We start from the raw sequence: 22,976 nt of genomic DNA, 5'->3' as shown, positions 1-22,976 counted from the left end.
TAGAAGCTGCTGATGGTGTTATCCAGTGATGCAAATATAAAAGCAACCCTAGGTATGTATGCAGATACACAAGATACACAGTGTTCCCTTTACTCCTGACTGGTTCCATTACTCTCACCCTCAGTAATGAACATGCCACTCTACAACATGCTGTTAGAGGCTGCAAGCATTAATGTGCAAGTGCTTAACTTTTCATTAAAAAAAAAAATTATCTAGGAAATGAAATCATTTGTTGGTCTTGAAACTACAGCAGCCGTCATTGCCATTCACTTCAGCACTGTTGCTCCTCTAGGCAGTAAAGCTGGATGTTTCAAAAGACACCAGATATTCCCAGCATGGGCACCTGCCCTCCTGCCCTTCAATTCACTGTTCTACTGAGAGTACTGTACAAAATTTCATGTAAAATATTAGGGCTTTTCCCCTTTGATTACAAGAAAATTAAAAGTGCATCAATAGCTTTCCTTCAGTTTTAAGGCTCAGTAGAAAGAAGAACTTCATAACCATGCACAAGTTATTTTAAGTCATTTCATCTCAAGAGTTTACAGATAAGGGCAATGCTGATCTTATTTAAGAAAACTGAAGCCATGCCAGAAATAACTGGGGATTCAAAACAAACCTACACTGTAATCTATTGTTAGATATCTATCTTACCCAAAGTCCTTGCTGGAATGATCCTGTGCCTGCTGCTACCAGCAACCTCACTTTATTAAGTATTGCTGACCTGTCAGAGATATTACTGAAATAGTACATCAAACATCAAATGCCACGTTGAATTCTGAGGTCTCAGCACTGCAACTGTAAGATTCAGCAATCCACTGGATGGGAACTTTGGAGAACACAGCACAGCCAGCATTGTTGTAGCACTGGACAAACTTGCAGCTTTCTTGGGGAACTTTCACAACACCAGCCATTCCCAAAATGGGAAATTATCATCCCTGTTTTTTAAGATACAGAATTTTTAGGATACAGAAGGCAGTATTATGCTACAAAATTCCACAATGAATACTCAGAGATGCCTTCTCCTGTGTATGCAGTGCCCATTGCAGATCAGGGATCAGTAAGGACTTGCAGTCAATCTGCACTTAAATACTAGCAGCACACTGTGGGCAGTGCAGAATTCAGATTCTTTTCTACAGTATCTGAGTTGAATTAAAAGATGCTTCCATTTGTGCATGTCCAAGGCCTTGCAGCGTTGAGTAAAAACTACTGCTCAGACCCAGCTTTTAAATGGTTACATAGTCAGAGAAAGAATACATTGCCAAGGTACAGAATATTGATAAGCTGGTCACTCAAAGATCATTAGAGCCATCCCAGATGGAGCACACAAAACTGATTTCATTTCCATGCAGCTCAGCTACGTAATTACATTTCATATCTCTTCCCAGACTGATACTTGTACAAACATTCTGGTCTTTTGCTGCTTCCTTCAAAACCAAATATATAAGAAATAGCTGATGGTGGTTAATACTTCTAAATCTGATGATCTATATCACCCCAAAATTATCCTTGTATCAGGAGATAGTCAATGTTCTGTCACGACAATTACACCTTACTAATGAGCACACACTCCCCCATCTTCTTTAATTTCATACAGGACAAAATACCCAATTCATGCATGGTACACATAAACAATGGCCTTGGCTGCAACAGAACAGCTTTGCAAAGAGAAGCAGATGAAGCTGAGCAGCTTCCTTCATGTATTGAAGGGCACTGAGAAACCCACAACTGTAGCTGTTTCTTAATCTCAACAACTGAAAGTACAATCATCACTCGTAACCTACTTGTGTCAATCACAGAGAAGCTGAACCAGACAAATCTGGTTTTAGTTTGTGTGACATGAGCAAAAGGGTGGAAAAGGATTGACGTGAGTCTATGACAGATGATGTTTTTCAAACTAATTCTACCTTTGCCCACAGTTTCGTTGTCTTGTTTTGGGAAATGACATAAAACTACTACTTATGTCAAATCAATGGAACTAGCACTTGAAGTCGGAGCCAAACCTGCCTTCATTCTCCCTTCAAAACTAGGTTATAGAGATGTACAAAATAATGGAATATCATTAATTATGCCCTGCCACACACCTAACAGATACAATTTTTCACTTTGCATTACAGGCTTCTCATACAATCCACCAGAAATCTTTCATTAGGAATCCTGTTGTCCAGTAGCACTACTTGCAAGAGCAAGTATCAATCATAAAACCACATTTTCAGTGATCAAATGCTTCCTCCCAACACATTCCCACTTAGTGAATTACACGGTTGAAGATATAAACAGTATGACTGGAAGGTGAGGTGCAAATTGGCCACCAGTACCAACCTGCATCTGGCCAAAGATGTATTTTAATGAGATAACTGATCTGCTAGTGAGACACACAATATATGTCATTAAATGGTTGAGAACAGTTAGCACTTCTAGTATTAAATTAGGGCATATTTTTAGTCACAGATAAAACAAGTAAACAGCTTTATATAACAGATCTTGAAACTATGTTTAAATATGGTTTTAAAAAAAGAACACACATCAAAACATGACTAAGGTGTTTTGCAATTTATTTCAAGTGCTTCACTTCCACAACAGTACCAGAACCACAGCCCTCTAAGAGAAAGCAACATGAAGAAAAAGGTTTGCCCTCTCAACCTGTTATATACACAGGATTTCTTTTCTTCAAATCTCAGGCACAGTAGTGTTTTGCCATTAACAGCTTCTCATGATTCAATAGAGCCCAAAGGAATGCATGAAGCACACAAATTACCACATGGGCACTGTTTCAGTACATATTGTGGCATCTCTAACTCCACAAACTAAAACAAAAAACCAAAGCAAAAGGACTGCTAACAGAGCAATGTTACCTCCTTATGACCTCAAGTACACGGTTTTTGGAATGCAACTACATTTGCTGCAGCACACAGAGGGCTGGAAGTCACAGAGCACTCAGTGTAAGACATGGCTTTAACCAAAATAGAAAGCCATGAATGGGGCTTGTCAGCAGGGGAATCCCCTTCCCTTGTACTGCTATTTATAGCTGAAAGCAAGTAAGGTAATTTCCAACTTAACAGGCAGTTCTTAAGGCAACTTTTTCTGCAGGGAAGAGAAAAAAATGAAAGGTACAAGTATTCCAAGCACAACATTCTTCGGCTTCATCTGCCAGCAAGACACACTGACCATTTCTACAACCCAAATTAATAAAAGTCAATATTTAGTGTTCTGAGTAGAACATTTATTTTAATACCAAATGCAGTGAACTTGGAAGCACGAGGCACTGAAATAAGAAGTAAACAAGGAAAACTAATACTAGCTTTCCCACAGCTTTTCAGCTGAAAGAAAGGCTAGATTTTGCATTGGTTGGGCTCATTTGACAATTTGGTTTGGCTGCAAGTCTGCTCCATCAAGCAGACTTCACTCCTCAGAAAGAATTTCTTTCAAAAGGAATTTCCAGTTTCTAGCTCAACCCAGAAAAAGTGTGCAAACTGATACACATCGTTATTTGCTTTCACACAACAGAAGTAGCAACACACACAGTTGATTAAAACTTTTGTCCCACTGTTAGGCAGAATCTCTCCTAACACTACCTCATTTAAATTTAAAATAATGAACATAAGAATGCTTTGAAATTTTGAAGGTTGAGGAGAAGAACATGAAATCAACGAAGTCTTCATTAATACACCGTTCAAATAGTTTTCTGACCCATCTCCATCAAGCACATAGATATTGTCCTACAATCCACTTAAGCTACTGATTTCAGGAAAAACTGAAGAGTGGTCAGCAGGGTAGTTAATCTCATCAAGAGGCTCAGTTGTAGATGTTTCTGCACTCAAGAGACTGCAGAACAGTTTTTAGCACTCTTGGATGGGTCAGGAATTTATCACAACCACAACAATCAGTGGAGAGCTCTGCGTTCTCTTTGATCACCTGAAACAGGAAACAGCCTCTGAAACCGTGTTTACCAGAGTGCTTGATACAGAAAGCTGATGAGAATTCTCTTCTTGAAATTTGGCACCAGAAGTTTCATTCCTGATGAAAGGCTGTCATAAACTAACAGCATTTCAATATAACTTTCCTTGAAATGAAACAAAAGGGTTTCCAGAGCACAATACACAGGAAATTATACTCACTGTTGATGAGATCCTCTTTCAAACAGCTCGAAAGCAGAACCCAGATTAGGGGCCAGGAAGTTTGACACTAGTCAAATTAACATCCTCTCATGCAGAGTTAACCTGCCCTAAGCCTTTCAAAGACTGTATTTAAGAAAAAGATGACAAGTCACCCAATGTCAGCATGTCAAACTTCACAGTATTTCTGTGTGCCCCAGCACACACTGTCTGTCACACCCACAGCAAGGGCAGATTCCTCACTGGTTTGCAAACAACTGCTCTGTGTCTAAACCCCACCCCTTAACGTGCTGTGATTGCAGTATTTCTGCAAGATTCAACCAACACCAGTGCATGAATAAGACCCCTATTTGCACACAGAACTGCCAATCTGAGAAGGAAACAGCATTAATGACAATTGCTCAATATGGATGATGCTGGAATGAAATGAAGTTCGTTACTTGGTAACCAATATTTCTTGCAAGATTTGGAATTAGATATTTGTTGCCAAACATATCCCACGTTTAAAAACAAGGGTTCTCCTTAGTGTTAGCAGCAGGCAACTGGAAAAATGTTCCCTATTAAAAGCAGCTGAGGAGGAGCTAAAGAAAAGCAAGTGTCTGTCCTGTAACCTGCCAACCTTCAAACAAAGAACTGCTTCTTACAGAGGGCAAGTGGTAGCTGGACACGGGAAATTGTTTTTTTGGTATTCATCCCAGAAGTGTTGAAACCCACACCTTGCTAGAGGGACACATTTTTCCCCAAAGTCTTAGCTTTAATAAAATAGGATTATCTCTTCAAAAAATAGAAAGATAGGATACTAACTCTAGCAATGTGTAGAACAATGAGGGCTTCCTATGCAGGCAGTCACCTTCCAAGGAATGACCTTTATTGTCACAGGCTGTACACCAACATGCAGCTGGTAAATATTTCAGTAATGCTTCCCACAGCAGCAGTTTGGGGGGAAAAATGTCCCAAAAGCTGGGGTATGGGGGGGAGTGAGGCAGCACAAATTCAAGAACCAAGTCAAACAACCAGGACTGAAGCAGCTCAGTTTTGAGTTTTAGGATAAAGAGTAACAGAACATAACTGAGATTGGATCCATTTAAACTTTAAGAATGCATAACATTTACAGCACACCCAAATGGGCTGCTCGCATTCCAGGTGCAAGCTGCTGAGCAAGATCTTTCCACTTTCTCTATTTGGCCATTAGAAACAAACAAGTAACTTCAAATCATGCACTTAACAGTTCATCTTAGTTTTATTTTTAATCAAACTTACAATTTATCAAATCCTAAATGAAGTACAAGCAGAGAGCAAGCCACAATCTAAAAACCTATTTACAAGTTCCTCAAGCCGAAGTGTCATTAATGCTTAGGAAACTGGGATAAACTTAAGTTAGATGTCACTGCAAGTTAGGGTCAGTTACAACACTGAGTACAAAAAGAGAAATATATCCCTGGGGAACTGGAGCATTTTTAACTTTTCCTGAATTGCTGCCAATTTTCGGCTTTTATTTTTAATAATGCAATAATTGGAATATATTAGTCTTTTTTTCCCTGAAAAAAGATATACTTTTACAAAATAAGAAAATACTTTTCACACTACTAATACTGGTGTGCAGCATCCATTCCCCGAGCTTCTCAAGTATCATCAGAATACAGCAATTCAGATTTGTTATTTCCATCATGTTCAGTGAGAGTATGAAACATTATTGGAGAGTGGCATGAGAAAGAAACGGTAGAAGGATGCAAGTTTAATAAAGCTTCAAGCTCAAGCTGTAGGTCAGAATTTGCCTTCAAAGTCAGTATTTCAAATTAAATTTTCAAATCCAAACTTGACATTTCAGGGACTCAATTTGCTGTGACACACAAAGTTACTTTCCCCTTGCCCATCAAGGTTTCTGCCTTTGCCTTTGACAGAGCAATTAAATGCCTGTAATGCTTCTGAGAAGGGTAAAATCCTGATTGTTCAGCCCTGCCTGCATATGCAATGCAAGGAAAAACCATTCCCCAGGCTGTCTCTGTGAATTGCCTTCTGCAATGTATACCCTGAGCCCATATGGCTGCCCAGCTCTGACAGCCAAAAGCCACAGAGGGCTCCATGCTGTGGGAAAGTATCAGATGACAGGAGAACTTGGCCTTCAACTATCAAACCCATTCTTCTCCAAAAGAACTGCAGAAACAAAAAATGGATACCAGTCATTTATTGATACTGGGTATGTTACTCCGTTATTCTAGGTAAGAGAAAGCTACAACAATATTTCAGATTTCAATTAAATGTCTGGACACTTTGTCACTGAAGCATAAAGACTGGTCCTTGTCTCTGACTCACAATAACTATGCTAAACCACTCAAAATCAACTCCATGTACTCCTGGGTCTATTTATCCTTGCAAAGTCAAACAAACCATCTTGAAATTATATTAGCTCCACTTCTCAAAATAAATGCATATTTATTCTTTCTGAGCATCAGCACTAAAGAAGTGAATTTATTTTGATGTGAGGGTTGAATTATCGTAAGTAACCAACTGTCACAGGCTGTATTTGTACTCATTTAGACAGATGTGACACATCATATATGTGCTTATTTTACAGGCACTTTCCCTCAGAGCTGTTCCTCCTCATCCTCAGATTTCAATAGTGCTTCAATAACTTTGACTCATGCCTCTGTGTATAACTAACTGAAAATCTGGGTTCAGAGATTAAAAGATATCAAGTATATGCAACAGAAAGCACAATTTCACTTCCTCATTAATAACTTATATTGTTTTCAAGTGTCATACAGGAAGCTTATTCTTTTGACACTCTATGAAGGCAGCCCAGAGTACTATTTATAAGATTCTTCTGAAGTAATTTGTAAGTGTAATTCATCTCTGCAGACCTCCTCAAAGGTTTCCTATTGTTTTTTTCACTAGAACACTACCACAGTGTCTCTCTTGTAATTACAAACCTGGGGTTTATGTTCTATATTGTATATAGTTTTCTGTACAGCCTGAAGAAACACTTTATGCCACTGTAAGCCTAAACCCATAGAGCCTAGGAGTAACCTAGAGCCCTAGGAAGTCACATATGATTTCCTTAGTTTCCCAGATCCCATGGTCACAACAGACACCTAAACTATTAGTAGCTCAGTCCTGCATTTCCAGCTTGTAGGTCTGATAGGAGCACCCTCAAAAACAAAGCAGTCACACATTTATCTCAGCAGGACAAGGATCTGAAACATCAGCTCAGGAAATGCAATCAGCTGGTTCAGTGTGAGAAGCATTCAACCTTAACACACACCTCACAGAGATCTAGAGGACAAACCTCTTCCTCCCTACACACTGCTTTCTGTAGAACTAAACCTAAGCTCCTATGTATTTGGAAACATCAAACAGCAGACGCTAAAGCAGGACAACAGAGCATGAACGGGAAAAGGAGAGCATGTGTGAGAAAACAAGAGGGTTTTTCAATTAAAGGATTTCAAAACTGAGTTATTGGAAGTGCCTTTTCTCAACTACCTGCTAAGCACAGTCTTTTTCGTATGTTATGTTCTCTCAAATACTCAACACTGCTCCTTTGTTCAGTTTCAGGAAACAATTTCTCCAAGTCTTGCCACCAAGCAAGCCAAGAACAGACATTTAGAAACCACCAGTAAAAACAAACAAATCAGGTTGCAGCACCCTGCAGACTTGGCCATAGAATCTCCGAACACTTAAACATATCAAGTTATTTCTTCCAGCTCAAAGAAGCAAACTCTTCTGAAAGAAATACTTGCTTCGAGGGCTCTAGTTCCTTATTCATTCTGCTAGGAAGATACAGCACTGTATTATTCATTCACAGTGTAACACCCACGTGAGAGAACCTTGAGCACACTCAGTCCTCATTTCCCTTCAGTGAGAGAGCAGTCACTGGACACCGTGTGTTGAACATTTAAAGTTTTGCATGCTAGAGAACTATTATTTTGACAAAGCAAGTAACAAAAGGATGCTGGAACCGCACAAGTTCTCTAAATCCCCTCATCGGTTAACTATTAATCAGGATTTCTGCCTTCCACCTACCACTCGAGGGTTTTAGCTGCACACGGGTTCCATGTTAACAACCCCTTGCACTTCTTGACTGGAGGACTTGCACCAAGACCTGCATCCCTCTGGAGTTTCACTTCATTGTTCCCAGTACATCCACTATGGAGCTAGAGCATGCCTAAGTGACCAGAACCACCTGTTTACATGCTTTAACAAGACTTACAAGTGCTTTTTTTCCATGGAAATAGCTCAGTTTAACCCCATTTTGCTGTTTCACTGCCCAATGGGCATCCACACCAACCAAAACATAAAATTGTCTCCGATGCTGTCAAAGGGCAGCATTTCAACAGCTACCAACAAGACACTCACACTCCTCAGGCAAGCCTGATTATACAAATACTAGGCTTTCATTAGCTTATTACTTGTAAAGAAGTATTTTCCTATTGCTTAGGTGAATATCCCATGAATGTTGCCAGAAGAAAGCTTTTCTAATTCTAAGCTACTTGGAGATATCTGAAGTATGAATTGCTTAGATTCAAATGGCAACTCCCAGCAAGCACAAGTATTTCAAGCATCTTTAGACTGATCAGAAAGAAAAGAAAACTTACTAAACACTGTTTAAGAGGCCCAGAAGGAAGACAAATTTCACTTGCACAAGTCTCCAGCACCCTGATTCATTCATCACATGTCATGGGAGAGTGAGAGCTCATAGAATACGTGTAAAGAAAAAATATTACAGAGTTCTTACAGAACAACTCAAATTCAGAAGGAAATAGCAAAACTGTTGAAGACATCAAGTTGAACAAGTGTTGATACAAAATACAGCTGCTCTGTAAGGTTTGTTTCTGTGATGATATGGTTGCTTTCTGTATCTGGTCATAATAACACAAAGAGTATTTGACAAGCAGTAATATAGTTCTGGTTAAAATAATGAGAGGTAAATATGAAGTAATAAATTTGGCATGAGTATACAGTCTAGAAAAAAACCCCACAACAATTAGTCAATACACGCTACTAGAAATTTTCAGTCTTTACAAAGCTGTAACTATAGTTTGCAGGTTTTTTTAATGTTTTCCTCATTTTTCTTTCTATTCTATTATTTTCTATCTTCATTCTACATTTCTTCCTTTGGTTTTAAGTGTCTTGTAAACAACTCTTAAAAAGCAACTCCCTGCTTTATCTTCTTTTTTCACCCAAACCACAATTATCTGCAATCCCACCTTGCTTTTGCATCTTCTTCGGGGGCTAAAATTGCATTTCACTCCTTGGCAGCTACAGAAGGATGAGCTGTACATGAAAAGATACACTTTTTGGGTGGGTACCAAGCCAGTACTGGTGCTTGATAGCAGATGTTTTGCAGGTACTCGGAATTTATCTGCTGTAGCCTCAGGCAGGATGGGAGCTACACTGTGTTGGCTGCTGTAAGAATTGTCCCTTCCAAGTCCCAGAGGCAAAGAAAGCCCAAACCAACAAAACTCACCCAAACACAACTCCTATTATTTAGGAATGCTTATTTCTAGAAGTTTTAGTGGCACAGCCTAGGACCACAACTCACAAAGGCATGCTTATAGAAATTTGCATGCTGTCACAACATCTGTGGACCACATAACTAAATACCCTATTTTCAAGATTGGCAACATGAGATAAATGAAGGCAAGGAACTCTAACCAGGGAAATACACAAACGGTTTAGTGTCTTTAGGGCCTTCTACAGCTGAAAATCTTGCTGAAATCACCTCTGATCCTGAAGACTCTGAAGTGTTATTATGTCAGATACAAGATGCCAAGACAGATCATCTTTTTGCTTCAAAATCCATGTGCAACAACTGACTTCCTATTCTCAGTGAAAGCTACTTGTCACACACATTATGAGGTAAAATCAACAATCTAATCAGATCTGACCAAAAGTGGGCCAAGAAAAGTTGGAATTATGATGATAACCATTTGAAACATGGATTTACATCTACCATCAATAACGATGAACCTCACTCTAAACATACATTTTACCTCAAGACATTAGATAATGATAACATGAAGCCATCATGATTAGCAAGACATGTAAAAATTAAGTACCCAGTGAGTTGAGGACAAATCTTTACAATTTCTTCAAGTCATGTGATACTTTATACAGTATTTCACTTCAAAAAACCCCAACTACCTTAATGACAAATCTTCAAAAGGCTTTTTTAAGGTTTCTTACTTTACTGCAGAAGAGACAAAGGCATATAGCATTGGGGAAGCATTCGGTCTTCCTACTGCAGTAAAAAAAAAGGCTGAAATAATACATGGAGGACAATATGGCATTCCTTTGTCAGCAAATGCTGCTGGAAGACTCACAGAAAGCAGCTGAAGATTTGAGGAAACAAGCATTAGAACAAATTATGCAGTGTGGGAGGTGTGCAACGTTGTTGGCTGACCTTAGAGATGTTTCTGACATGCCTCATCTTAGGGTATATGCTGGATTGTTCCAACAGTGAAACACACTGGGGACTTCTCTTTTGCCAGTCACTCTAAAAGTGAGGTATCAGAGCAGACTCAACAGCAAATTATTTCTTTAACAGAAACAATATTTTATGAGAAAACTGTGCAAGAGTACACTTAGGTGATTTTATCTGTAACCTCTGCACTGGAATCCTTTTATTTTTTCATTCCAGTTCAAGCAGCCACTCCATAACCACACGTGAAATTCTCGCACTGCATCATTCATAGATAAATAAACTAACACAGCAACACTGGAGGCAGGCGTGCACCAAGTGCCACAGGATGTGATGGATTATGTAATTTTATAAAAATAAGATCTTTAAGCAGTAGAATACCTCGTAACAAGACGAGGAGTGACCATAAAATTCCCGAGTAAGTTTTGCTAGTTATCTTGTGGCAAAGGGCTTAAAAGAGTTGCCAAACTTAATGACACACCCTGTGTTTTTTCCTACACAGGCAACTGTTCAAAGCTGGCTGATCTTTTCTGTGACGACAAGGGGCTGTCAGCAATATCCTACCTACCAGATATTTTCCAATAAATACACACCTAAGGTGTCCCTTCAAGGTGAAGCTAACATTTTAACAGGGAGCAAGAGAGTAATTGCTTTCCAGAAGAGACTCACTTTACGGAGACTGTTTTGAAAACAGACGCTTGGAAATGTTTCCACTGAAAAAAACCTCCTATAAAAACCTCCAAAAGCTCTACATCATTTCCTAAACTTTAAAATCTTTTAAAAAAATCCCAGCACTGATTAAAAGTCTTCCAGAAGTGCTTCAGGAAAAGAGAAGAATGCAACATCATCCCATTAGTCTGCAAGAAGAACTGATTGACATCAGGGAAGGTGGAAATTTAATAGATTAATCCCAAGAAGAATCTCTGCATAGTATGAGAGGGGAAAATCAGTATCATTATTTAGTAAGCACAACCAACAATGGACTTCTTCCACTTGGATCTGTCTTTGTGAGGGGTCTTATCTGGCTAGGAAAGTCATTAAAACCAAGTATTGAAATATCTGAACCTAAAACCTTTTATTAAGGAATAATTTAGTGAGAGCTAGGTAATTGAACATGCCTCTCTAAATTTTTTTAAAATCTTGGTTTATCACTTTTATACAGCCCTTAAAATGGCTGTATTTTCACTAAATTATTCCTTAATGAAAGTAAGAAAGAGTTTTGTTTAAAAATAAAACAGATTTTCTAACTATTTGTCTTCTCCTTTATTAATTTCTAATTTTGGTCTAGGTTCTGTAATGTGTATAATAATAGTAGAGTAATATGTGTGCAAATCTATAAATCATATCTTTTTGCTCACAAATCTTTCACTGATAAGGGTGTGAGATAAAAATCTTTCAAAACCATTGCCTTAAATGACCTGGTAGGCTGCCAATATTATCCCAGAGAAGTCAAGGCCATGGCTGATTATACCGAGATCCACACTGAAAACAGTGCTTTGGTTTTCATTCTCAATATAAAGCCCTAGAGGATCTTTACCCTCATATGCAGATGGCATTTGTAACGCTTCAAACTGCACATTATCCCTGAAAAGGAATGATAATAGCGTTGAGGCAGGAACACACAGTTCCCACACAGATCTTCACACTCATTACTGAGCCACTTTCCAAGCAGTGCAGTTGTTCCTGTGCTGCTCTGCCTGGTTCCTCGGGCCACAGCCACCCTTCCTCCTGCGTGCAGCCTCTGTGTGTGTTCAACACTCCCCAACTGCACAAGTAGCTCACCTCAACCACGCACTTGTACCGATCAAGGTGTTTTCTGCCTTATCTCCTGAGCACTGAAGGCCTGACATTCCCTTGGGAGTGGTATTGCAGAGTCAGCTAAAGCCCTGACATGAAAACTCTAAAAATACATTCTCTGCCTAGGACAGAGAGAACAGGTTTTCACTCACTCATACATCACCTGGGATCCATTTGAACTGATCCCTTACCCAGCCAGGTTCACTACATATAAAGGCCTCAGACAAAACCCATTAGATCCTCGGCAGCCCCTCTTCAAAGTCTAGATTTGTTCTGTACTGAATCTGTGGTCTGGTCTGCCCAAGCTCACAGGCAAAGTTAGCTAACTATCCTTTCTTCACAGGTTTTAGTCTTCTGTACACACACCTACACTTATCAGCTGTTTTTACGTCTCATTAGCACCACAGTGCAGCTGAACAGACAACCCAGCGATCAACCAGGCTCATCTAGACATTCCTCACATCTGCAAACACAGTCACTGATAGATTTTGTTTAATTAAAAAAACCCAGATATTCCTCAGAGTTGGTACATACTACAACATCTTGGGCTCTTGCCTGGGGTCTGTACATCCTCAGCTGCTGCACATAACATTTCCAAAGAGTACTTTAAACATCACAAGAGAGTGATCTCATTTCCCACAGCCTTTGCTTTTTTTCAGCTGAAGTTGGGCATTTATCTCTTCCTCCCTGTACCAGTGCCTTCAGTGATACCCTGACCCAGGAGACACCACTGGTTCCTTTTGCCTGACCCTGTGTGCTGCCTGTACAGCAAAGATTCCCACTCAACTTTCCCCAGGGAGCTCACACACACCCTTGTCAACACATGTGTCCTTATACCATAACAAAAAATCATCTAAGAAAATCCTTCAGCCACAAATGATAAAGAATATCAAGAATTATATGAGTTGCAAGCTGCAGTGAAGTGAAACATTCAAGTTGGGCTTCCTGATTTCATTTATTCATATATTCATTTATAGGCCTATTGCTAAATTTTGATTCAGTCACGGTATCTAAACATATTTATTGTGTCTAAGGATTATGCCCATCAGTCCTGGACCACCATCACATTCCTGACATCATCCTTCTGTAGGTCTTGCCTCAAACAGGCACCATCACTTCTGTCAGACATTGATAATCTGTCCTGCCTGCTGCTGTTCTGTCTGCAAAGCACCACTTTGCCCTTTCCTGCTACACAGCACTTGGCACATGTAAATTGAACAAAGGCAAAAGGTACTCACTGTAAATTACTTTAAGCCTAATTAATGTTTCCAGCTGTACAAACTCAAGCCAGCAATTTTTGGAACCGCTTTATGCTTATATTTATGTCAACTATACACAAAGTTTAAATCTCACATTCCAGAAAAATCAGAACTTTCCTGCTAGCACAGAACAGGACTGAGACCAAACCACAGGACAGGCTGGGCTTGAGGTCACTGAGACTCACCACATTACAGATATCAACTCCCAAGGAAGGTAAAGAGAGATTGTATGAAAATAAACAATATGTAATAAGAAAAGGATTACACAACAAAGACTAAGTGGAAGACAATGCCATTGTTTAAGAGGTTCTCACACCACTACACCAGATACTTCAGCAAAACACTAAACTCTTCAATATATTAGAGCAACAAACCTACCACAGCTGGCAAATGTAAATTGTTATTCAGCTCGAGGAAGTAATCAGTCCGTGTAGTACCATTGATTCTTTATCACCTTAATTGTTATTTGCTGTGATTTAGAAGACTGAATCTCCTGCCTGTTCCTGGATTATATGTCACTTTTTCAGGAAAATAAGAAATCTCAGCCTTACAAAAGTTGCCATAGAGAAAGACACAAGGTTCATTTACAATTCACTTCAGCCTATACTTTCTTCCTGCTGCCCAAACACAGAAAGATGAGCTACCTACTGAGAATGAAAGGAAGGCAGTTTCAAGTGCCAGCCTGGCCCATCTTGGCAGGAAATCAACTGGTAGCTGCCAAGTCAAGGGACTACAAGTAAATCAGCACTGTAATACTGTAAAGATATTTTAAGACAAGACTTACTGTTGTATAGTCACCCTCACCTTGCGAAGTCAGTCAGTGCATTTTCAAGCTTTATGGAGAGGCTTGAGTAAAAAGGTGCTGGAGCTTTGAGAATTGAGGGGGTGGATCTCTGAGGATGAAATTCCAGCTTGCAACTGGAAGTGGAAAATATCAAAATGCTATCACAATTGCTTCAAGTATGCAGGCTAATTCAAACTCAATTCCAAGATAAGCATGTGTGCACATAGCACACCCAGGGAAATGGGTCTCTGACTACTGTGAAATGGATTTTCAGCAGCATTAGCAGGGACAGAAAGCTACAAAATTCATTGTGCACAGTTAAAAGTCTGGTGTTAAAACTAAGCACGGGGCTCCTCACCACCTTCTCATCCTCAAGCATTCCAGCCTCACTCCAAAGGTGGAACTTCCCTGCACCCAGAGACAAAAGGCACAATTCTCCAAACGCCGATCAGACCCAGGATTGCACCACATGCTGTGGATCACCACTTACACATCTAAGGAGCTCAGGCTACCTTCAAGGCATTCTTTGTGTAAAAGGAATAGACTGTTTAATCACAACAATAAAAATAAAGTCTAAAAAGCTTAAGACACAGCATGATGTCCATAATCATAATCTCATCCACAGATTTGCTAAGCCCTAGATTATTTTGCTTAACACAGCCCCTGGAAGTTGTAAGATAAACTACTCTGAAAACACCCCTCTGCTTTATCATTTGCATCTCCTTTGCCCCAAAACTTTAGCAGTTCAATTTGCTGTGTATTTTTATAACCATATGTGGTCAAAACCAGAACCCTGGAAGCAAAAACCTGCATTCTCCTTCACGACTATCTGAAAGTGCAATTTCCACCTCCATTTGTCCCAACTAAAACACTCAACTCCAAAAGTAAACAAACGAAACATAACACTGCTTTATTAAAACAGCCTCCCCCCATTTGCAACAACACCCAGCATTTTGCTTGCTGTTCTCAATTTGCATCAGCATTCTATTGTCTGTAGAAACATGCATAAGCAGACTTGCCAAAAATTTTAAAGATTCAAAAGCAGGGAGGAGAAAAGAATTCCAAAATGCTGGTACAGTGGTCTGTAAAGACATTCACACTTCTTACCTAATTAGGGCCTGGTGCAAAGGCAGCATCTGGAAAACGCTGCTTAGCAAGAAACTGTGCATATTAAAATAAATAATATCAAGATGTCTACACATTTGGCAGCTTACCAAAACCTCCAAAGGTCAGATAGGACTGGCAGCTGGGAATCAACTCCAATGGTGTTTTCAGTACTATAATGCTAAAACTATGGATTGGAGGGATACTTCAACAAATGGTATTGCTCATTTTCCATGAACATGCAATACTAATATGCCAACAGTTATCTGACACTACAATGCCACAGACAGGAATGGAGGTGAGATGTTTGAACTACTGTCTAGATGTGGTGACTTATCAACTACTGCCATCTTTGCAAGCCACCTAGACTGCATTTGCACAGGTTTAATAGATACATATCGTATAAGAAAGCAAATAAAGTGACAACCCAAACATTAATGCCTCAGAATACCCTTGCTACGTGGAGTCAAGTCTTTGTAGAAACAATGCCAAATTAAAGAAAGTTTTCACAGCAAAACTTCTAAGTCATCATGCAGTTCAAGCTATGCCACAGCTAGACAGTTCTTTCAAGCCCACTCCAAAATAAGACTTGATTCTACTGTAGTGGTGTTTCACACTGATAGTCGTAAATATAACTGCAGATGGATTTCCTAATATAAGTAGAATTCGGTCATTGCATTAGCTGGCAAATGATGAAAGAAGTCTAAGTAAAACTGTGAAACAAACCAAGCTCAGAGTAAAATTACTTAATCCTTTGCAGTTCAAATGCAAGTTCATCTTTCTCAATATTGTCTCCTTGTAACCAATCTATCCATCACACACACCACAAAATCTCTCGCCCTCTCAGGCACTACTACAGTGCAATGGCAATGTTTCAAATCAACTTAAATTAGGCTGTACTACATTCCATTACATGATATCATGCAACAGATGTTACTCCAAAAACACAGAGGACAATTATTCAGGATAAACTCCTGTAATCTGAATGGTAAAATGAATGGGTATCCCACATGAAATGGCCGTAGATTTGATCTAACTTTATACTGAGATTCAGAACACAAATATTATCCACGCTTGCCATAGTTCACCCACTTAGATTGGCAACCAGAAACAAGAAGTATTCTTATCTTACATAAGCTCAATAATTTTGTCATGAATAGATAAACTGGAATTCCACTTAACCCTTTAGCTGTGCAGTGACCAGTGAGTTAAACGAGGCACTAGGAAACTCAAATGAAATACACTTCCAAGAGGCAAGAGACACTTCTCCCCCCTCCACAGCTGTGTGGTAACCTTGATTCTCCCTTGAAAATGTCACATTATGAAAATCAAAGCAGGAATGGTATAGCAAATTGAACTCACAGTTAACTTGTCTAACAGCTGCTCTGTTGGAAGTATGGCTGACCATTACACCATATAGATACAAAAGCTTTTCATACAATACAATCTGTAAGGTATTCTTAATCAACACTGGCAGCATGCATTCCTACTCAAAACACACTGCCATAAACATATAAATAAGTCATGTTTTACATAAGCAAGAGCAATCTCAGAAATGTGTCACTTCTTTTTTTTTTAAATCACAGGGACATTTTTCCACAGCCACTGGGTTCTTTGGATAATGCAGAACCCCTCAACGCTTCTAGGTAACATACTTCCAACCCCAGAACTGCCTTGAAATTTAATGTGGCTCAAACTTTGCTCCAAAATATAGGTCTACAAAATAAACTTTAAAAATACTTGGAGGGAAGTGGAGAATTGTTCAATTTGACAACAGGTTTTTTTCAATCAGTGAACATTCCCACAGTCTTTCTAGCTAGACGTCACAGCAGCATTTGAACACACAAACAAGTAAAGCCTAAAAAACCTGAAATGGCTGGTCAGCAGAACAAAAGCGCTATAGAAGGTGAGCATAAAGCCAGTAGAGGCCCCAGCTAGTTCTCAGTAAGGTGTTCTCACGCAGTGACACCGCACCGGGGCTCTCCAGAGGGGATGTCTGCCTGCACAGACAGCTGGGAGGGTACGGGACACACAGAGCTATCGGGGCACACAGGCGGACCCCAGCCCGGGACGCGGACAGCCCCGCCTCGCACTTAGGGAGGTTCAGCGCTTTGCTCAGCCCTGGACACGAACCCTCCCGGGGGCAGGTATCCCGGGGCGGCCGGGACCTTGCACGGCCCGGAGCACAGCGGGGCTGCGGAGCAGGAGCCCGCCCAGCCCGGTGTGTGCCGCGTCCTGCCGTCCGCCCCACGGCAGCGCCCGGCCACCGCCGCCACCCCAGCGCTCCCGGGGGAGATGGGGACAGGACACGGACACACACATACAGAATCGTGCAGACGCGGCAGGATCGTCCTTGGGAGGTCGTCGCTTCACCACGTATTGCGAAAAGGTTTTTTTCTACATCACGGTCGCCAACAGCGCCCAACAGCGAACAGCTCCGTCCGCCGGGCAAACCCGCCTCCGGCCCGGCCACGCCACGCTGCCCCATGCACGATGCGAGGGGTCGACCGCCCCAGCACCTGCCTCCTGTTCCAGCCCTGTACGGCCCAGGGAAAGCCCGAAACAGCGCTGTTTCCCTCTCAGCCCGGCCCGGCTCCTGACGAACGATAGGTGAGCCGAGGCCGCTCTCCCCTTCCCGGGGCTCAGCCCGCACGGCACCGGGCCGGGCTGTCGCTGTCCTCCCCGCAATCGGCAACTTGTTGGGCGGGCAGCGGTGCCCGCGGGCGAAGCTGTCCGGGCGCAGCCGGCACCGGGCAGCGGCGGCTGTCGCCGCTCGGAGGCAGCCCGCACCGAGAGCCCCGCGGCAGCCGAGCGGCTCCGCGCTCCGCCGCTCAGCCCCGCGCCGAGTCTTCCCCCTCTCGGCGGCTCCGCACAGACCACACGCTCTGCGCGATGCGCGACGGCGGGGCAAGACGAGGGTCCTCGCGGGCTCCTACCGGGAACGCCGTTACTGCGGCATTGCGGAGCGCCGGAGCCCCGCCGCTCTCTCGCTTCCTTCCTCCTCCCCGCTCGCCTCCTGCCCGCTCCCGCCGGCTCCGCCGCCGCCCGCAGCCGCCGCCGCAGCGGACTCCAGGCGCAGACCCCCGGCGGGGAGGGCAGGAAGCGCGTCATCACTCCGGGCCGCTCGCCGCCCTCCGCCCGGCCCGGCCCGCTCCGGGGGACCCGCGCCCGGACACCGCCTCGGCGGGGCGCGGAGCCCCCTTACCTGGGCCTGAGGGACAGGCCCCTCCGCCCGCCGCGGCCCTCAGCCGGGCCGCGAGGGAACGTCGTTCTCGCTCTGCCCACCCGGCACCGCAGCTCCTCGGGGGAAGGAGGAGGAGGAGGAAAGCCGGAGCAGCCGCACGGGGAGGCGAAAAGACCGCGGTGGCACCACGAACGCCACCGGGGGCCCTGAGGGGCCGGGCGCCCCCCGCCCACGGAGCCCTCAGAGCCGCGGCGCCATAGAGGCGCGGGGCCGGGCAGCGGGCGTGGGGACACGGCGTCCTGCTCCGCGCTCACCACTCGCGGAGTCCATTAGGTTGGAAAGGAGCACTGAGGTAACCGAGCTCCAGCGTACGGCCGAACACCACCTTGTCAAACAGACCACGGCACTGGGTGGTGCCGGGCGTTTCTTGAGCGTCCTTAGAGATGGTGACTCCACCGCCTCCTTGGGCGATCCCATCTCTGATCGCCGTCTCTGTGGAGAGATTCCTCCTAATGTCCAACCAAACGTCCCCTGGCATAGTATGTCCTCCTGTCCTATTACTGAGTGCCTAGGAAAAGAACCCGACCCCCATCTGATAAAGTCACAGCTGAGCTACAGCTGATAAAGTCATACCTGAGCCTCCTCCCTGAGCTGTTCCTCTCGGCACCTGTGGCCCGGAGCTTTCCCCAGCAGTTTCCCTTCTCTGGGGCCATTCCAGCACCTCAGTCCTCTCCGAGCTGGGGGCCCAGAGCCTCAGTGTCGAGGTGTGGCCCCACCATACACAGCACAGGGGAGGAATCACACCCTTGTCCTGCCGACATTCCTGCCACGGGCCGGGGTCCAGCACCAGCAACAAATGAACTGAAAGGGAGCAGCAAAGGAGACCCAGGGCTTCCCTTACACGGCTTGTATCATTTGAGCAGTTCTAACATTGTTACAGTTGTGGAAATGCTTTTCACGCCAATATAATGGTACAAACATGAGAAAATAAATACCTGCTCCAGTTTAGGTCCCTTACATAAATTAGTGCCATATATACTGGGGTCTCTGTAAAACTGCAACAGTTGAAAAATCATGCAGTTACAATAATTTCGGTGATTTAGCTGAAGTACAGTCATTAGTAAATATTTTTACTTGTAACCAGCTTAAAAAAAGCTGCATCAGTATGCAGCTGGTTTTGCCTTTTAGAATAATTTTGCTCCAGCAAAATCGCCTTAAGAACTAAACTCACAATGCATGGTGACACAGTCCAACACAGTTACACAGCTTGAATCAATACACTTGGTGGGCATGTTTGAGGCAGTCTAGAGATAAAACCCAACCAGATTATTTTGTACATCCACACTACAGAATTAAAAGCATCACAATCTTAACATCCCTAAGAGTTACCTGAGCAGTGCCAGCTTTATCAAACATGAAGAGTCTGCTCTGTTAACTAAAATAGAGGCTACACAGGATTTGCCTCATAACTTGCCAATATATGAGTTTTACAAATTAATTATTGTTATCATCTGTTACAATAGAGATACTATCCAATCTATTATAAGAAGAAGTGATAACTAAAGTATTTTTTGTAGTTCAGAGGTACTTTTGCACACGTAAGTTACCTGTGAACAGCCATAACACATAAAGTGCAATTTGGAGTGTTTTGGTTTGTTGCCTTTTTTGTTTAGTTTGGATTTTTTCCTGGCCTTTTACTACCATGATGATAAGTTTCCAACAATGTGGTTTTCCCTGTGTGATATCCAGCTTAAACTTCCCTCTAAAAAAATACATCATGACACATTTCATTCTTTTCTTCATGCAGTATTGTCCCATTTCCTGGCTGCAATACTGCTTCAAGAGAAACTTCCTATTCTCCATGACTATATTTGATTGCATTATCCTTTTCTGCCTTCACTTTTAAACCTTTTCCTCTCCTATGTGTTCTCTCACACGGTGATGTGCAAGGCCACAATTCCAGTTTCTGTTGCCCTTGCCATTTCTGTGTTCTTCTGTTTCCTCTCAGCTCACAGGAAGGCTGTTCAAATCAGCATTGACCTCCAGTTAGCTCCTTTGAAATCTCTGCAAAGAGATTTCAGCAAAATGTCAGTAAAAATACCCCCCAATCCCAAAAACAGCATTTCACTATAATGTGGAGTGCAGTGTCAACACCAGGCTCCCCTGTGCCATTTCTGTATCTTGCTCCTCGCAATACCTCTGTGTGTCTGGACACATTCACTGTGTCTCTTTGTGCCCAGCTAGTGACTTGCTTTGGGGCAAACCAGCTTTTTTTTTTTTTTTTTTTTTTTTTTTATCAGATCAAATACAAGGTGGCCTGAGCATGTACTTGCATTCTGCAGTAAGAATCCTTGATAAAACTAATGCAATAATAAATGAGGTGTTCTGTCAATCTGTCATGTGAGAATTCGGCTTTTGTTATTTTAGTAATGATTCTAGGCTTATTTGTATTCAGAGAACATTTTGAAATTAAGGCATTCTATTAGACACCTGACTTCACTTCTAAGGTTGTCTTTTCCTGCCATCCCAGCTATTCTAACACTTTGTCTTTCTATCTTCCCATTACCAAACCCCAGAACTTTAAGGGTGTGTTTTATCAGAGAAAGCATCACAACAATCTAATGTCCTTCTTCAAAGTGAAGTGGGTCTGGTGTGTGAACATCAGGGATGGGTGAACATCAGGGATGTTCTCTAGTGGTTTGCCTGTCCCACAGGTCAGGAGACGGGCATTAAATGATCTCCCAAAACAGTCGTGAAGCACCCTCACAAACCATCCCTAAATGCTGTCATACTTGTCACACTTTTTCACAGCCCTCTGCTAATCCTTGTATTGCAACTACTTCAGCATTCTGGCCCTCAAAATCCCCTGTGCATGAGAGCAGCCCTGGCATATTTACTGATGTTTTGGTGAACCAGTCTGTGTGCAGGGACCTTCAATGAAGTGCATTATAAACAATTTTCCCATCCATCATTTCAAACACACTTTAAATCACTGTCTCAGAATGCAGCCTAAATCATACCCAGGCCTGTAAACTAGATTCTGTGTGTGTCACAAGACTATTTTGATAATTACATTGGGTAGCTTAGAAAGATATATTGAAGACATTTATAAAAGTGACCTTTATAATGAGTCAAACTTATTCTTGGTAAGTAATACTAAACAAAGCTCAGCACTGCCAGTATTTCTTCAGCATTGCAGGTGGGAAAGGTTCTGAGTGCTCTCACAGCCCCTAATGGCCCTGACCAACCTCACATGGGACCTTCACCCACACCCCCCTGCCCACCTGGCCAGGAGCTCAATATGAGATCAGTCCTGGGCTGGCCTTTTTTTGGCTCTGCTTCATTGATGCAAATTTCTCTGGAGGTTTGGGTTTGTTGTTGAGCTGGTCTGCTGCCATAATACCTGCCTCTGTTACTTTTGTTTGCATACTGTCATGTGGCTTCTGTATTTGTTTAGTTTTGGGGTAGTTTTTTATTGTTGTTGTTTTTGTTGTTGGGAGTGGGTTTTATGGTGGTGGTTTTTTGTTGTTTTTCCTATGTTTAAGTCCTCAGACTAGGGGGAGTATTGTAGTATCTTGGTGTAGGTGGTTCTGGTATTCTACCAGGCTTACTGGGAAGTTTCTATGGGGACCCAGTCCAGGTTTGTGGTGATAATTCAGGTGACTTCTTTTTGTTCTGCTCTCTTTAATTACAGTAAACAAGTGGATTATAATCTAGACTTTATGTTATTGAAGTTATAACTTTATAGTTTGAATTTTTTTCATTGCTCTGTTTGGCACCTGTTTAGGCTTTCACAGAAAGATTATTAATTTGCGGGGGAGGGGTTGTACTCTCCTCTGGATCATTATAACTTTATGATTTTCAAAATGCAGTGCAGCCCTCTCTAGTGTCTTTTTAGCTTTAATTTGTGACTCCAATTAGCTCTCTAGCTGATTTCTGCTATTCTGATACTGAGCTGATTAATTTCTAATTGGCATTTGTACTTAGGCTTTTAATTTTCTCTTTGAGCTCTGCTTTGCTAGTTGAGCTTATTGTCAGTGAAACATACCTTTAGATTATTCCCATCATTCTGGATTCTTTAGACTCTTCCCTCACAGGTATTTTAAACTGCAGTGCTTACTTCTGCTGTTTTGGTGTCTTTTTCATGCCATGGTGCCTGGTATTGTGAGCACTTCATGGGCTTTATGAAGACTAAATTACCTCTGCTCCCTTGGGGCTTATTGCTGTCCTCTGGCTTCAACAGAGTCATAACCATCTCCTCCCACCCTCCTCAGGCAGCACCCCAAGACCTTCCTGAGCTGAGGGGCAGTGGCAGCAA

At 42.2% G+C, this 22,976-nt stretch overlaps 1 protein-coding gene across 1 annotated transcript in view; it reads right to left on the bottom strand.

Moving 5' to 3' along the window:
- TLN2 (talin 2) overlaps positions 1–18,555 on the bottom strand; it is a 138,971-nt gene extending 120,416 nt beyond the window's left edge. The window contains exon 1 of the mRNA XM_066328590.1: positions 18,411–18,555. The gene's annotated coding sequence lies outside the window, so the exon portion shown is untranslated. The remainder of the gene's footprint in view (positions 1–18,410) is intronic.
- Between the last annotated feature and the right edge of the window lie 4,421 nt (positions 18,556–22,976).

The sequence above is a fragment of the Sylvia atricapilla genome, chromosome 13 (assembly GCF_009819655.1).
Source record: "Sylvia atricapilla isolate bSylAtr1 chromosome 13, bSylAtr1.pri, whole genome shotgun sequence".
NCBI lineage: Eukaryota > Metazoa > Chordata > Aves > Passeriformes > Sylviidae > Sylvia > Sylvia atricapilla.
This window is presented reverse-complemented; position numbering and strand designations above follow the sequence as displayed.